This window comes from Pezoporus occidentalis, unplaced genomic scaffold (genome assembly GCF_034315485.1).
Source record: "Pezoporus occidentalis ecotype Australia unplaced genomic scaffold, CSIRO_AGI_Poc_V1 ctg4, whole genome shotgun sequence".
NCBI lineage: Eukaryota > Metazoa > Chordata > Aves > Psittaciformes > Psittacidae > Pezoporus > Pezoporus occidentalis.
Genome location: NW_026915724.1, coordinates 21214376 through 21231946, shown reverse-complemented (window position 1 = coordinate 21231946; position 17571 = coordinate 21214376).

Here is a 17571-nt window from a genome sequence, read left to right as displayed (position 1 = left end):
GAGGTGTGATTTTTAAACTGATAATGGCTGTAAGTTCAGACAGCGTTTGAGAAGTTGGAGCTCATCTTCTGTGTGCTGGAGCACAGGCATGTTAGGCAAGATGAAGAGTGCAAGGGTGCTGCACTGAGCTGTGCTCACCCATATCATCACACATGATTAAGATCACATGTGACCTTCTTGCAGTTCTGTAGGAAGATATACAGAGTTTGACTGTCACTAGACTGTACTGAATTTAGGAGGCCTTTTTGTTGCACTCATCTTACATCTTGATTTTCCTGGCTGGCTGCTCCTGATTGTTATTCAGAGAGCCATTCCAATGTCTTACAAATTAATTGAAGCTATAGACTTGCTAAGGTTTGTTTTCATCTGTACACTTAAATAATTATTTGTCTGAAGGCTGTTCTTCAGATACAAAAATTTGAATAAAATTAACAATGAAACCAGAACATTTTCTCACAAGTAAACATTTATAGTGAACAGACATTAAAAATTATATATAGCATTCCACATGGTTACCAAACTTGTTTTTAATGAAGAGTCTTGTTCTTCAAAGATGCTGTATACTCACAACTGCCTTCAGTAGGGGCTGCAGGACTCAATTTCTCCACAAACAGCCAACTTGCAGAGAGATAACTAACATTTAATCCATCTCTTCTACAAGACCAGGTATGTAAATATATTTCCTCATGACCAGAAAACTTCCATTATCTCCTGGTTTACGATATTTGAATGCTGTGCCTGTGCATATATCATCTCAACAATTAGTTCACACTCTGTAAAAGCCATCAGTTGTTTTGCCTCAGATATGTGCCGATGTGCACAGTACAGGACATTGGTATACATAAGAACTGAAACATCAACCTGTATTTTTGATGAGGCAGTGCAAAAGGTTTGGATATGGGTCTAGGTCCAAGAACAAATAGAATGTGTAAGTAGTTTGGGTGAAAGAAAACTCTTTTCCTTGCACATTCTGTTATTTACTTTCAGGACTCAAAGGATCACTGTCTGTAGCAATCAAAAATTCCTCCTTTATATGACAAACTAGAACTAGAAACAGCACCTCTGTTGCTGGACTGACCCACCTGTCTTTCCCAAACAAGAACAATATGTATCTTTACAGCCCCTCTCACTTCATAGTGGGTGGATCCTGTGATTGGTTTGTTAATACAATGTGCTTTGCCTTGATGTCTTTCAGACTTTCCAGGAGACATAGACAATCAGTGCTAAAATACACTCTGTCCTAGGACATCTTTGGCTTTCACCTTCAGGAGAATACCTGCACGAGGTTCAGAAAGAGAGCATTCCTTTGTATTAGTTCATCATAAGCTGTGGGTAGCAGCATGTTTTCTTCTAGTAGCCATTACAGATCTCAGCACCTTTTACAAGAGTAAGACATTATACATTGCAGGACAGAGAGAAAGAGTGCAGTGCAGAAACTAGCGACAAGAGCCGACCCTTCCATCTGAAAAAATCTGATTATCAGTCAATTTTTTATTTGTCTGTGTAACACTTAAGACACCAGCTAACTACCTGTCTTTCCCCTATTAGGAATATCTACACTGTGTTACGCAGAAAAGTCTCTTAGTCAAAATTAACAAGCACAAAGCACTAGTTGGATAGCAATTAGCAGACAGTGTCATTGCTGTATCTTACTAATAAGATAGAAAAATAGAGAAGGAAATGTATTCTGTGTGTCTAATGGATGCTGTAGATCAAACAATGTCAGAGATTTCTGAAGTGGTGAAAACAGAACGATTCCCTGTTGTGGTAAGTCATCTTGGATCAGTGGTGGAAGTGGAATAATCACTAGCATATAGCTGATGTGGAGAAGGAAAAAATATACTGAATTTTGTGCTATCCGATGAATGGCTTCATTTGAGTCTCCAAGAGTTTTTGACCAACTCTGTACTAGCTAGGAGACAGACACTAAGGGGGCTGGTTTGTTTTTGCAGACAGATGTCTACCATTCCACCCTCTCTCCCTCTTGTTGCCCAACCTCAGCCCAAGATCAACATGATTCAAAAGCAGGTTTCACTTATCTGACATCCACATGTGCTCCTTTAGGGGATAGAGGCTTAGATAAATGGTCTGGGTTTTAAGGTCATCTCTGTAACAGGATTAAATATATTAACTGGCTCATAAATTTGTTTTAGCAGAATAGCATTGCTTGACTGATCCTGTATCATTTTTATTGCTAGCAACAGTTATGTTTATTGACAGACAAGGATTATAAAATGATGGCACAAAGCAGTATTTATTCTGGATTCCAGCAGGAACAATAAATTCTCTGCTTCCAGTTCTGGAAATGTTTCAAGGCTTTTTCTTCATGAATAGTTACTCTATAAAGCCACAGTGTTTTCTTGAATAACATTACTCATTTAGTTCACCTGTGTTGCTCCAATCAGTAAAACAGAGATGCAGAAGAAAGTTGTATAATACTATAAAATTTACAAAGCCCAAAGCACGCAGATCTGAAATTATTTTTTTTCTGTAAATCTTAGTTGCCAACATCAAGAGCAGAGTTTCATCTGTCTAGGGATATTTCTAACCAAAAAAAGACAAACCACCAAAAAGGCGAAACTTGATAAACATTAGGGGTTTCAACTGGAAAAAAAGAAAGAACTTCTATACCTCTAAATATACAACGAAATGACACAAAATCAGAAGTCATTTGAACACCAAGTTTTCAAATGTTAGTTACGTGTTTTAATGACACTAAGAAGTTATTTAAGATGTTAAGATTTTCAAGCCTCTATCATTTATCTTCCTTTTGCCCTTTTAATATTTGTTTACATCTTTCCTATATCCTGAAGCCTGAAACTGCAGTCTAACTGAGGTATCAGTGGTCTCAAGAATAGCTAGATTTATGTAGAAACAGAGAAGGATTGAGTTTGGAAGGAACACCTGAAGGTCATCTTGTCCAACTCCCCTGTTCAAGCAGGGTCACCTAGAGCCACCTTGAACCTCTTGCCCTTTACAAATGAAGATTAATATATCCAAGAATAAGAAGAATCATTTTTAACATAGTATCACACTGTTGCCACTGTCTGTCCCCCTAACTTCTAACTCATTTTCTGCCTGTCCACTGTCACTGCTTCCTAATAGTTTTTTTTCTCCATTTCATGTACGCAAAGCACTTTTATAATAATTGCATATGCTTGTATTAAATTTCCACCAGCTGATTTCAGAACAACATACCAGTTTCTGGAACTCCCTCCAAATTTTAAAGCATCCTCATCATTTTATCATCCAAATCATTGATCAGCAAGGGATTGAACAGACTGGGGCTCAGAAACACCCCATTTTAAATGTCCTCCTAGTTTGGCAACAAACCATTGATAGTTTCTCTTTGATTTTGTTTTCTCAAACAGCTGTGAGCCTTCTCTGCAGTGATTTAATCATATGCCTTAATTTGCTTACGAGAATGCTATGTAGGAGACTCGAGAGCCTTACTGAAGTCAAGATATATCTCATCTACTGCTACCCCTTATTCACTTATCCTGTCAAAGAAAGAAATTAGATTAGTTTGATACAATTTGTCCTTGACAAATTCGCATTCACTAGACTATTATTACCCTCGAGGTGCTTATAAATTGATTGATTGATCCTCCACCATACATCTTCAGTTCAAGGAAAAGCACTTCACCAGCATCTACTCCGATGAGCAGCTAATTTGGCTTGGTTCTGTGATTTCAGATCTGCTTCTGCTGGTGTGGTATTGTCTTCCCAAAGAGGCCTTCTAACTATCCTGACTATGTGGTGTCTTCAGTCACCAAACTAAGCAGGTTATATGACCTTTACCAGCCACTCTCATGACCACCAGACCTATGAACACTATCCATGCTCATAAAAAGTCTATGCACCCTCTAACTGATCTTTTTCTACTCTACTGTCAAACATGACTACCTGTTGATGAGAGTGACTGACCAGTTCTTGGGGGCATGCTGCTAGGGTGCATGAGCAATAATCTTTCGTCATTTATGCAGAAAGATTCCAACTGAAGAGCAGAACTCAGTAGATGGAATTATTGGTAACCAGTATTTGTCATTTATGTAAAAGAAGCTGTCTGGAACTGTCTCCTTTTCCCCTACAAAAGGAGTGGAGAGTTTCAGTTTTCTAAGCCATTTGACCCTGAGGCTTACATTTGGAATTCCATGAAAATAGGCACTACATAATTATTATCTTAATTAGAAAAAGTGCAGAAATATTCTACTGAGTCTCGTAATTCAAATGGTGTAAGTGCCACATAGGGCTTAGTCCTACAATGGTTTCAGCACAGTTATACTGAGAACAGTTGGTTTGTTGCTCAAAACAAGCTCAATATCTTGGCATGACATCCTTATAATGCAGAATCAGGTTACTGAAAGGGTATTTGGATTCAAGCTGACCACAAGTAAATACTGCACTATTGAATACTGCACATTTGACTTTTATATTTATGACTTAGGAGTAAAGGATTTTATTAAAAATGTTGACACGTATGGAGACCTAATTTTATAGTATTACTTGGGCAAAACTCCTGCTGCAACTAAGGAAGGATAGTTCAAGCTCAGTGTGAGGTGATCTAGCTTCAGTCACAATCCTGTCCTTATTTCTGCTTGATCTTTGTCCTCTGTTAACTCTGCCATTGCAAAACTTATGCGCAGAATTTCACCAGGACCTCTCCCACCAGTAAATAAGATATTTAGGATCACAATACCTCATTTTCCTATTTGTGAAACAGAAATAAATGTTGCTTTTCTACATCAGTGTTTGAAGAGCTGAGACACATTTTTAGTTGCCAAAGAAGTACCCAAATAATAGACGATTTGTTTCAAAGGTAATGCAAAACACTGAATAGGTCATTATAGAATAATTTGATTTGAAGAAACATTACCACAAAACAAAATGAATAGATTAATGGTATAATTTCTCTATTTCTTTTCTTTCTGTTTTCAAACATACAGCATTTGAAGAATGATAACTTTTTTTATATATATTCCATCATCTGGCAGTGCAAGTATATCAATTTCCTTCATTTTATAAACTGTTAAATTACTCTGACTCCCTATACACCTCCATGAAAAAGGATGTTTACCGTAAAGTTTAGACCACACCCCCCCCCCATTCATCACTAAGTGTATGCTTGTGTTTTGCAAAGGAATACAGCATGGTGCCTGCAATAGGTTTCATCCCAGCTTGTCTGTCCACTCATTGCTATATACAGAGGTCTGCTACTAACCTAAAGTGGAAGCAATGGTAGTTCTAAAACACAGCACTGTACATCCAACAGTAGAGTAGAACCTCATGTCTCAGCAACAGGACTAGGACTCAAGCTGTGATGGGGCTGGTCTGCTTCCTGCTCTTTTCAGCATGCAGTCGTGCTCTAAGAACAGTCCCATCACTGCTTTTATGTTTCTGCCACAGGTCTTTCAGAAAGATACGGAAGCTGAGATTATACAACAGGAAAACAAGCATATTCTCAAGTGTTCAATAAAAATTAAAGAGCTTTGTAAAAACAGGGAAATAAGTTCAAAGATGCATTTCACCTTAATCACCTATTAATTTGAATATGAGAGTTGGACTGTATCTTAGTTCTCTGCAGTAGCTTTTTCTACCTAAGCAACAGCAACATGAGCTTGCTTTGTGACTCTGTAAGTACAGCTGGCTAAGAACATTGTTCCCAGGGCTGTGTCTGCCCCTCCTGACTGCCAAGGTTACTTGTGAATAAGAATCACGTTTGCTTCTGCTACATCAGAAAACAATTAATCTGCATTGTTTACCAACCAGGAGTAATCAAAAGCAGTAGGGAAATAAACTCTATTTTCAGGTACCTATGAAGATATTACAAAAGCAAAGGCAAGAATGCAAACTAAAGCTGAGGAAAGCTCCTAAAATGTCTTTTACAGGAAAATTAAGATTTAGGTATCTTACAGATATAATTTTTTCACATTTCTGCGAAGACATATTTGATGGAGCAAACTCCAGATGTATGGCAAAGAGATTCACAATAGCTTATCCGCTCTGGAAGCGGCAAAAAATTGTATAGGTTTCATGTGTGAAGTTGATTTTAGCAATACAAATGGGGAAATTCGGCTCCTTTTTACTAGATTAGAAGATAAAAATGTTGTTCTGAGTAACCAGGAGTGCCTGTGTCAGGTACTGACACGTTGCTCACCATTGTAATTACAGGGATAGATAATTATCTAGTTTTGAACAGAGTGCAGAAATTAGGAGAGTTGAACTGCTGACTCTATATTAAACTGAGGGCTAGAAGCAATAAAGGATTTATAAGTCTACAAATTAGACACTGCTTTGCCTGAAACAGAAAACATGCAGTTCACTGAGCAGAAACTAAAATCCAGCTGATCCGGAGAACCCTGAACAGGTACCTGCTTTCAGCTAGTTAGCAGGAAAGACTAAGCTTCAGGTCGTGTGCCAAGCCATTGAAGGCCATGAAGGCCCCTCCATGTGGTGGGGACCCAGAGCCTGGCACCTCGGGTGAGGAGCTGAGTTTTCTTCCTGAGAAGACCAATGGAGATGTTCCCTCCATGCATCTTATCTGCAGCAGCATGTACTCGAGAATCATACTCAGAGGCTTGCCAAGCCTGGGGGAAGAGGACAGGGGGAGGATATGGAGAGGGACACTTCAAAAGAAAGCAAGAGCTCTTCTGATTTTTGTTGGGGACCTCAGAGATGTACTGGTCCCTCAGAGGAAGTAGACTGTCCCTTGATTAGCTTTTGAATATCAGTAGAAAATGAATAAGAGCTGGGCCAAACTTTGTTGCCAAAAAAAAACCAGCAAGTTTAGATACTGCTGGCTAGCTTCTTAGTGGGTTTAAAAAAAACAAACAAACAAACAACAAACTAAAATCACAGTTTCATATTTATATACCTAAACACTGCAAATGCAACTGTCCTGGGGAACAGAAATAAAGATTCTAGAGAACTCTCTTGGGTTCAGCATCACATGCTTTACACTGTACTTCCAGACTACAATCCCCTACACTACAGCAGTCCACTACAGTACCCTGTGCTGCAGCCCACGTGAGGTTTCTTCTCCTGCGTGCCGCACACGTCTGTGACAGGGATTCAGTATCACTTTAACTCAGTCATAGCTTCCTTTAACAGAAAACATTCAGCTACAGACTGGCTTACTGAAGAAAGATCACAGACTTGGAAAGGTAAATCTTCTATCAATTTTAAGCTGTAAGCTCACCATAGCAGAATGTCATTTGGGAAAAAGAAACAAACATGCTGACAGTCAAATAAAAAATGATTCAGGTTGTAGTAAATACCAGCAGGAAAACAGGCTGCTTTCTTAGATTTAAATCGTAGGCTACTGTTATGCACATTGTTAAAACTTCTTTCTATGTGTAAGTTTTGCTACAGAATTTATCCTGCAGTATCTGAGCCTTGTACAGCTGCTCCCTCACCACTCTCTGATTATCTGAGAAGCCAGTTGCAAGCTCAGTTTTAGGTTTCTCCTTTTTCATGCAGTATTGCTTTACTGCAGTTATTTGATGAAATGCTGTGTGTGACAGAGACGTGTTCCAGAACATAAACAGAAATACCACCATAAAAATATTTAAAACCTCAGGCCTGTCATTAAACTGCTCATCAATGGTTGTGGTCTCCATTGATGTTGCTCCCATGGTGCCAGAATGGTGCAGAGCTTCTTCCCTGGGCACAATGTAGGATTCGAAATGGGAAATAAAGTTGCAAAAAATTAGGAGAGAAAAATTAGTAGTTAGGATGGTTATTTCAGATGGGTTAGAGACAGAGTATGTGAAGAGAAAGTAGGCAGGTGTGCAGCAGCAGTCCTTTTCAAAACAGTAGACTGTACAGAGACATAGTGGTCCTCTGCTGAGGTGCTGTCAGGTGAGACATGGGGATGGTAAATTATCATGTGCTAACAGATATCTAATATGCTAATCATAAACTAGTCCAGCAGACTCAAGCAGGAGCCAGTATCTCCCTGCGTCTAAGGGAGCTAACACAGTGTAAAGCTAAGAAAAGGGAGGAAACTATGAGAAGCTTTAGAAATAATGAGGTCTGGAGATGAAAGCAACTCAAAGTCCTGTTCTGCTGCCAAAGCATAACTCTACCAGGAAGCTTTGTACTGTTTACCTAACATGCTGCATGGTAAAATTTCTTCTAGGTGACCACTTAAGGGGCTGAAAATACATTGTTTTAGGAAAGACTGTCTTCAAATAAGTGAAGCATAACCAGTCAACAGGCTGGGAGTGCTTTGGGACAGTGTGTTAGGACAGATGGCTGCTTAACAAGAATGGTCTCTTGACCAGGTTTCTGTCTGCATTCCAGGTGCCTGCACGTACGGCAGCAGATCACATGTGCTGTTTCAAATGTGTATCGATTTGCCAGTGGAGAGAGAGAAAACTCCATCTTTGATAGAGAATTTGATTTGATGATCATTTACAGACCACACCACACGAAGTCTTGATGCTGTTTCTTCACCCTAATTACTTTGAGAGCCATATGGTGCACCTGCTGTTGCAGTGAGGCACGAATAACAGTTTTACACCCTCCCTCCCTTTTATTTTCCTTTTTCTCACACTGAGATGGATCTTTTAAGTGAACATCCACCTGACATGGCCAGACAGTGCAGATGTAGACGCAGGTGCAAACTCGGTCAACCATGCCTCCAGATGGCTCTTACTTATTAAGACAGCCAAAGTAATAACCCCAGACAAAGGGCCTCCAAGAAAAAAAACAAGACCATTCTGCAGGAAAACCTTGTGTCAGAGATGGAGTTTATGAGGATCCCAAAGAGGTAATCAGCTTTGTATCTGTGTTGAAAACAGGTCTGGTCAAGCCCCCTTGAAATTTGAATGAAATGACAGATTGATAATTGAGCAATCAGGAAAATGGTTAAAATGCAACAGTCTCTCCTAAAGGCTGATAACATAAGCATAAGTGCCAGTAGATAGAAGCCAAGATGAAAGCCATAGCTTCCTTTTCTCCTGCTGAGTAATACGGTCTGTCACTGAGAAAGGCAAGAGAAAAAAGCGATAGGATATTTTGTAGTCTGATTTCTTCTAAACATCAGAGGAATCACACCTCCAATGGCTGAACTCCAAGCAAACAAACAAGCGAATAGGTGGGTAAAATCAACAATTGTGCCCTCCCTCAAATTTTCCTTTTAATATCTTTAATTACTGGCCCACAAAGTATGAAAGTTCAAAGGAATGAATTGGAGGTTTGGGAAGCTTCCTTACTAGACAAGTTCATTTGGGCATAAGAGGCTCATAGGAGTCCAGAGGTCATCTCTACTTCTACAACTGAACAATCTTCTCTTTGTTAACCTGAATATTTTATAGGGGAAAGGCATCAGAAAGAAAAACATCCGTTTCACCCAGCTATTCCAACATACCTTCTTTGGGACTATCACAGGTCGCCTGGGGCTTGAGGGAGAGCATTTAAAAGTACCCTCCTCTCTGGTGATCATCCCAACAACCATGCTGCCTAAATGACTGTGCTGCTGAGCAGTATCAATAGCTGCTTTTCACCTGTATTTTCTTGAGAAAGGATTTGTGGCACAGTGCCTAGCAGATGCTGTGCACTCAGGACAGCAGGTCCAAAAACTCAGCATGTAAAAGTGATGGGAGGTGCAAATCTGCAGGCAGGACTTCCTTGGCCCTGCCATTCTGATGGTAACACACAAATGTCTTCAGTCTCACCTGTGGAGCAGAGTTTGCCCTGCCCCAGGCCCTCTGCAAAGTGGGAAGCAAATGCAGGGTGGGGGAACTTCACAGTATCAAATCTTAATGAGAGGTGGGCTTGCAATACACACAGGTCATGCCAAGCTCCCCAGTTTTAGTCCACAATGACCATGAAAGTAGCCTAGAATGTATGTCTCTTCTGACAGGTGGTCCTCTGAATTCTCCTGCCTAGAGGGATCCTCAGAGCCTGGGGTCTCATCTGACTCCATCTCTCTGACCTTCATCACCATGAAGGTGATGATATCTGAAAGCTGTCTCATAATTCCTGACACACCCTAGAGAATCATCAGTTCCAGATCTCTCATGTGTCTGAAAAACATCTTCATCCAGCTTGTTTTCTTCCTCAGTGGCTTACTCCCATTTTTCTGGAGCAGAAAAAGGTATAGTTTTGACTTTCTCTAAGCCATGTTTGACATTCTGTAAGCTATTTCCTCTCCTCCCCTCCCCTCCCCTCTCTTTTCTTCTCCTCTCTTCTCTCCTCTCCTTTTTGCCAGTGGGGTCCATGAACAAAGCATTTGCAAGCAAAGAGAAAGGCAAGAGTAGGCTGGGAGAGTTGTGTCTTGGCTCTTTGTGTGAAGGTGTCTGTCACTGCCATAAATACCACTTTGCCGACACAGTTGAGGAACCTTGAAAATTATTATTATTTCTAGAACTTAGAACTAAGAGTTTTATCCTTGTACCAGTACCTCCCACATAAACACACAACAGTGAGACATCTTCCTACCACAAGAGCTTCAAATGGTGTATATTAGGCAGCAGATGGAGATGGGGAATATAAGGAAGCAGTAAAACCTTCTCCACCAACCTGATTGATAGATGCTGTTCTTAGCACAGCAAAACCTAACTGTTGCCAAGGTTTTGTAGGTATATTGAAAAAGCAGAGGTTTACTGAGGTTTTCAAAGAAGATAATGCAAGCAAGAAAAGAAAGGATTATCATGCTTTTTCAAGATTCTTTGTAACAAAACACACAGGGACAGCAAAGCTACTTCTTAAGTCCTGTACTCCATACCGTGTTTTGAGAACAAAGCTTTCCCCAGAAACCCTGTTTCATTTATTGCCCATTCATTTTGCTAGCCATATGTAAAGCTAAACCTTTGCTAGTCTTCCTGGAAACTAAGCCAGCCAAACCGCTGAAGAGATATATTTAGGACAGAGGAGATGCAGTGGACAGCTGGAGCATACCTCTTTTATTTTACTGTGGCACTATTTAGTCTTGCCACTAGGCCCAGAGTGAAATAGCAGATGATACTCATATTTTAATGAATGACAGCCAAGCAGATTCAAGTGATGAAGTGATCAGCTTTTTCCAAAACAAGAATTTGACTAAATCCATATTTGATTTGGCCTACAAATATATTGTCCCATTAATGACCTCACCCAAAGGCAGCTTTAAAACTGGAGCAATATATTTTTTCTGAAATCAGGGCTTTGATTTGGATGTAAAAGCCAAGGACAATGCATTTTTTTTTGATGCTAGAGATTCACTGGGCAATTTCTGAATTCACTGAGGGGAAGTTATCACAAATAGTGGGATTTGCATGACAAGACTGTGCTATATAGATGGATTTGTTTTACAGTGTTGTCTCTCTTTTGGGCTCACTGTGATCTACAGTGCATGTATATCAGTTTACATCCTGCATTCTGAGTGGCCTGCATTGGCAGCAACACAAATTTTAGATCACTTATTATGATATTTATTATGATTATGTGATATAAATAAAGCATTACAGCATTTCATTATGGTTAATTTGAGGTCCCTAACCAGAAAAAGGAAAATCATGATCTTCCTTTTATGACAATGGGATGATTCTTTCAGCAGCTTGTCTCTAACTCCAACCTTTTTCTTCCATTTTTTTTCAGCTTTTGAATTTCCATTTGGAAAAGAAAAGTGACAGGGCTGAGAGCCTATACAATACACTGCAGTATGCAAGAAGCAGAAGGAAGACCTTACAGCCTGGCTAAAGCAACCCAACTCTGTAAGTGGGCAGCGTAAGAAGTGAGCTCTGCAAATTACTCAGAAACCATTTTCAGTAGCACTGAAGTTACAGTTTCCATAGAAGCAAGGTATCCACTGGTTTCGGGTAGCTGGGGGACAGGATTTCCACTGGACAAGGTTTCAGGGAATCTGAAAGGCTGAAGTCTGAGGGATTACTGCATACAAGAATTTGTCCTTTGGTTCTCCACTCACACTCGATTTTCTGCCTAAACCCATGATTTTATTTGAGTGAATCCTGATTTATGCCACCATGAATAAAAGGGAGCTGAGACCATCAGTAGTATAAATAAAGTCTTAGCTCAGTGGCAGTCTTGCCTGTGTGAGAACTGCAGGATCAGGCTGCATAGTACTTGTAGCTCTTTGGAATTTGATGAGCAAGTTACCTTTATTTATAACATGGTACAGCAGGACGTGTCATTGCGATTGACTTATAACAGCTGCAAGGTCAGAAGTTTGATACGCTGAGGGAAAAGTGTCCTGGCAATGTATATCTGGAGATTGTGTTGAATCAGGGATATGTAAAAGCTTAAATAGGGTAAGTCTAGAAGCTTGGGGCTTTTTTATATCTCAGACTAGCTGTTTAGAAACATCCTTGGAGGATGCTGAAGAGCGCCTTCTATGGCAGAATGCTGAATTCACCCTTTTTGCCACCTTTTGTGACCTTTTCACCACCTCCTTCATTGTGCTTTGTAAAACAAGAACCACTGAAACAGCCCTGTCATCAAATCCATGGCATCTATTTCTTCATTGATTCTTGAGAGGCGATAATAAGCTCAGCTAGGAACATATTTTAATAATTATATAGCTATAATTATAATTTTGGCTTTGCTAGGATTTTTGAAAGATAAACTGTACAATCTATTTATAAGCTTGATAAAGAGGAGGACCTAGTGTCCTTTCCTTCTAGGAAATCAATGGGAAGTCTCATATGCAGAGTGAAATAATCTAAAAGAGCATCAAATGAAACAATGAGGCTTCCAATTAAGCATAATCTTGCGGTAAGTGGGTGCAATAAATACCTCACCAGTGAAGGGAAAGAAAGCATTGTATTTTACACAGAAATACGGCTATTTCAGTAAATACTTAGAAAGTGGTATTCTTCCACGAGTAGTCCAATCCGTTCTAACACTTATCCCAGGACAAATACTGAGGGTGAAAAGCTATTCCAGGAGTATATTTGGTGTATACCACGAGGATACATTTTGAAGGAGAGCTCCATTTTGCACAGCTGGTTAGTTACATGATATGTATCTGCTCATTTGCAAAATTGGATTTTGTAAGCAAAAACAAATGGAGACAAATAGCAGGAAAGACAATGAAAAATGGAAACACAATTTCAAGCATGTCAGAGCAGGGGCTTTGGGTAAAGTATGAAAGCAGTCCCAAAGACAAGGCTTGTGGGGTCCTGATAACTGTTTCCTAGCAACAGGAATACTATTAAGGGGGATGCTGAAGTCCGGTTTAATACGTTTATCCAGTACTCTAAAGGACAAGTAAGTAACATCAAATTCCTCATTTTATACAGGGCTACTCAATGAGGTTTTGTAACTGTCTTTACAAGAATAGTTTCTACAGAAATCAGTCCTGCATATGTACCTATATGTGTGTCTGTTATATATATGTTAGTCCTTTCCCAGCAGAACAAGGAAACAGTGTTACTTATTGGCATATTTGCTTTAGGTTATTCAAGTAGACACAAGACTGCAAACAAGTTACACACAATTATGTGACAGTAAATAACTGGGATATTTAGACTGCAAGGCTCACAAAAAAACCCAAACCTATGATGGTATTTACAACTGACTATCATAAGAGTTAGTTCATGGCACAGCTTTAATATCATTTAGTACAGACCAACCTGGTCTAGTGGAAGGTGTCCCTGCTCATGGCAGGGGGGTTGAAACTAGATGACCTTCAAGGTCCCTTACAATCCAAACCATTCTGTGAGTCTGTGAATAACTATTTTCATGAAACAACTGCTATGTTATCCCATTTTATCATATTTTTCTTAGTAATGCTAATCTAGACTACATCTGTAGTTCTCTGTTAGGTTTTTCTTGTTAAAGAGAGTTCAGTATAAGACTGCAAAAGTTACAGGTTGAACGCTGAAGTCCATGTGGTATTAGAAATTTGTTTTAAAGGTCTGAGCAAACTTCCCACAGAATAGCCATCAAAACGAGAGGCTAACACCATGTAAACTTTTGGGAAGGAATTTGATAACTTTCTTGAAAACATTACATAATGCAGCAGAATGCCTTAAAATCACAGCTCAACAGCAATTTTTATATATACACTGAAGTGACTAAGACCAACACAAAAATTGAATCAAAATGTTGGAAAGCATGGAGAAAATGATCTAGGAGCCAAGCACTGAAAAAACCTAGTTGCTGCATGTCATCATGTTATGTCAGTGCAGTCTTACTCTAGTAAGCTTCAAACGTAGGTAATCAGTGTTGACTGTAGCCTGGGTAACCTCCCAAGCCAACCCTCAGAACTGCTGTCTAATTTGCACTGTAGATGACCTTTGAAACTGGTTCTTCATGGTTTGTTTTTTTTTGGGTGGGGAGGAGAGGGAAGGGGGGTGGGGGGGGGGACATAAAATGGGACTTTTTACTCTATGCTTTTGCTGCTTAGACTGAGATTCTAGTTAGTAATTGATATTTGTGGATTTTCCAGAACTGTTTCAGGGGTCTGATTCTCTTCTTCAGCATTTGGCAGATCCCTAGACCCAAACAACAAATCCTAAGCTCCTTTCTTTTCACAGCCCAAAATAAACACAATGCAAATAAGCTCCAAGACCCACAGCCATCCTCTGGGAAATTTTCAAAGTAAGCCTAGGTAGCGAACTGGTTTGTCATCTCTCATTTCCTATTTGGAGCAGGATTTTTTGTTAGCCAACAGATGCAGAAGGCTTGACAGCAGCACTGTTAGGCTAGAACTGGCAACTTTCAGGGTTCTCTCATTAGAGCAAGACAGGTATTTTTGCTGCTTTCCCTCCATTTTGCTCAACACGAATTACTGGCTAAGTCTGCCCCCTTTTAAGGCAGGGATCTCCAGAGAAGTTGGGTGACCAATACATCCCTATCCCATCCCATTTGACAGGAGACCTCAGGAGCAGCCTGCAGATATGCCTATGGGTAGGCTCTCTAGCTGGGCCTGCTGGCGTAATAAGCTGCCTAATGGCATATTAAGCAGCCAAGCAGCTGGGAGTGCTTGAGCCATCAATTCAGGTGACTTATATTGAAAGTACCTGTACTTTCAGAAGCTTGGGAGATCAGTCATGTCACTTTTTGGGCTTTCTGTCAGGAATGCGGTAAGACAAAGCTGGCAGCCATAGAGGAAACATCATTTCCCACCTAATTGGCAGGCTGAAAATCCTGCAACCATCTTTGCTTCTGAAAATGTCTCCATGCTCTCTCTGTATGCCTCTTTGTGGAAGTCAGACTAGAAGCCGGCTTACATCACTTAAAGGATGGGACAGGCACCTTTACAGAAAGCAAGGCAGAAGACAGCTGCTTTCAGACTACGTAATTTCCAGAAGTCAAAGTGCAGTTTTAAGAAATTGTTTTGTCTTTATCCGTCTTGAAGAAGTTCTAGGTTTTATCTGAAATAAACAGATTATTTCTCTTAAAGGAAAGTTGAGGTACAATTAAGATAGATATATAGAAAGAATCATTCAAGTAGTGCAATCACTTTGCCACCTTGAGCCCATCTGCAAAATACCTTTGTGTACTTCTTCTATAACCTTCCCACAATAAACAAAACCCCTATCCAAACACATCTCTATGTACAGCTTTAGGCACTTGAAGTTTTTAGTGTAATTCTCGGACACTTGCCTGTAGGCTCTACCATCACCTGCAATTAAAAGAAAGCCAAGTACAGTTCCTGTAGTGAAATAGATTTCATACTTGCTACAATTTGCAGCTTTTATTGCTGTTTCTCACTGCTTTCAGTGTCAAAAACAAGGGCCTGGTCTACCTCTTCATCTTTATACCTGAGCACATGCTCACAAAATGGTTGTGTTTAAGTAAAATAAACCAAAGGAAGGAAACAGCTGAAGAAACAAACTGCATGAAGCACACACAGGGGTTTACACTTTTGCCGTTCTAGTTAAGACCTGGGGGAGGTTGTCATGATCTGTTCCTCCTTGTGGCCTTATGTTTGAAAAACGACAATGTTTTCTACAGCCGTTAGCTGGCTGAGCTCCTTTTTTTGTGGCAGTAGAGGGAACCGATACTTGGGGAATCTAAAGGTGTCAGGTCTAACTTCCTGCTGAGTTGGATTCCTCACAAGAGCACAGAGAGGAAATGCCAGATGAAGGGTTTTCTGTGTTTGACATTTTTACAGGTTGCTATGGAATGTTTTATAAAACATGAAGTGATAAATAGTCTTTCATTTCCTCTGTTAGCTGCCTAATCCTTGTCTGCCTCCTTAGAAAACTAACTAGGAAATCTTGGCAGACCTAGCTTGCCTTTCACACATTCTTGAAGAAGGTCATAGATGGGGATCTGTTTACATTTGATATGAACATACAATTTTGCTGTCTAAATTTGATCACATTAAGTCTTGCCTGCCTGCATCTGAGGCTGAATGCCAGAATATCTTAATTGTGGTGCCATTAGCACTAAAGATTTTAAGAGACCCAGCAGTTGCACACCCATTTTGGTACTGTCTTACTCCAAGTGAACTTACTTACTGTCAGCTCCTGCTGATTAGAAGCAAAAACTGAAGAAGGCTCCACATGGGTTAGAGACCATGGAGCCCATTCTTTAGTGTCTGGTTACTATTAAAAGGTTATTTAGGGGCTCTCCTATGGGGGTATCTCTGGATTAAGGATTTATGGAGTTAGACCAAGGATTTCTTGGTGGGTACTTAATAGTCACATATGTACCATATGTTGCTGTTTTCGAAGTTTCTCTGTGTTTATTGGTATTACGTTTTTTGGATTTTCCTAAACATTATTTACAGCTAAGTGTGAGGTCCATAATCCTAAACCCTGATCTGAAGGCACTGCAAATACAACGGTGTCCGAATCCAGCTGTTTTCAGTAAGCCTATATGGATTAATAATCAACTACTGGGTGAACTTACCCTATAAACAGATATGGATTGCAGGAGAGAGGTGTGATAACTTCAAAAGAAGCGAACCATAGAATACATCTTGTCAGAAAGCCCCTGAAAAGATATTAGGGACTTCATGAAACTCACAGTGAAATTACATTTACTCAAATCAGCATGGGATCACGTAAAGAATTCAGAAGAGAAAAATCTCATCACTCCTCAGGCTGTAATGAAAACAATATTCAACTTGACAGTAAGCATTTCTACCACAACACCTGTTGAAAATCAGTTGGTTAATGATGGCCAGACAGGAGCACTTGATATTTGCCTACCCACCTACAATGAAACAGATAAACACGTGTGCATATCCACAAATGCAGACACCTATTCCATGTGCATTTGAATACATCCCTCTTTGAATGCTAGCTTTCATTTATCAATCATAACCTGAACTTATAATTAGTTTATAATTATGACCCTTGCGTGTTCTAAAAATAAGGGCTTACTTTCCACATGTTAAGTTACATACAGAGTTTTGCCTGCAGGAGTGTTTCTCAACAGTAAAAAATGCTCGTTCTGCCAAAAAGTGCCTTGGTTAGAGTAAGCAGGAGCTTGATTTTCACCTGTTTGCCTCTTCAGTCTGGGTAGAGCAGGTGTGAAACACACTGTAATTGAGCAAGTGGTTACATCTGCTATCAGAGTCCCAAATGAAATTATTAAGAAGAATTAAATATTGAATTAAATAGGGTGGAGTATTTTGCTTCCATGGAGGCTTGGGTTTTTTTGATGCTG